Source organism: Cygnus olor, chromosome 20 (genome assembly GCF_009769625.2).
Source record: "Cygnus olor isolate bCygOlo1 chromosome 20, bCygOlo1.pri.v2, whole genome shotgun sequence".
In the NCBI taxonomy this organism is placed as follows: domain Eukaryota; kingdom Metazoa; phylum Chordata; class Aves; order Anseriformes; family Anatidae; genus Cygnus; species Cygnus olor.
Genome location: NC_049188.1, coordinates 11,893,444 through 11,893,836, shown reverse-complemented (window position 1 = coordinate 11,893,836; position 393 = coordinate 11,893,444).

Sequence of the window (393 nt, the reverse complement as noted above, 5' to 3'; positions counted from 1 at the left end):
ATTTCAGAAACCTAGAACAGGATCCATCATTCAGGATTATTCTGTATTGGGTTAATAGGAACAATTTTGCAGAGGAAGTGCGTCTGGAAGAGCTAATACTCAGAATATCACAAAGCTTTTTGGATTCCAACACACACTGGATTCCCATGAGGAGTGAATCAACAGGGAGTTTTAGTAACAATGTAATGCAAAAGGCTAGTTTTTCATTTTAGTACTGGAATTAAGAGGAAGCTAGTTCAGGTCAAGAGAAAGAAAAAAAAGAATAATTTTGGGTTTCCCCAGCATTCTCTCCTACCTCTCCCCACCCCCAGCCCCCCCTCCGCCAGCAGAAATCCTGTGAAGAATGCATTTTAAACAGTTGTGAAATAAAAAAGTTGATTTTGGCTTCTAAAA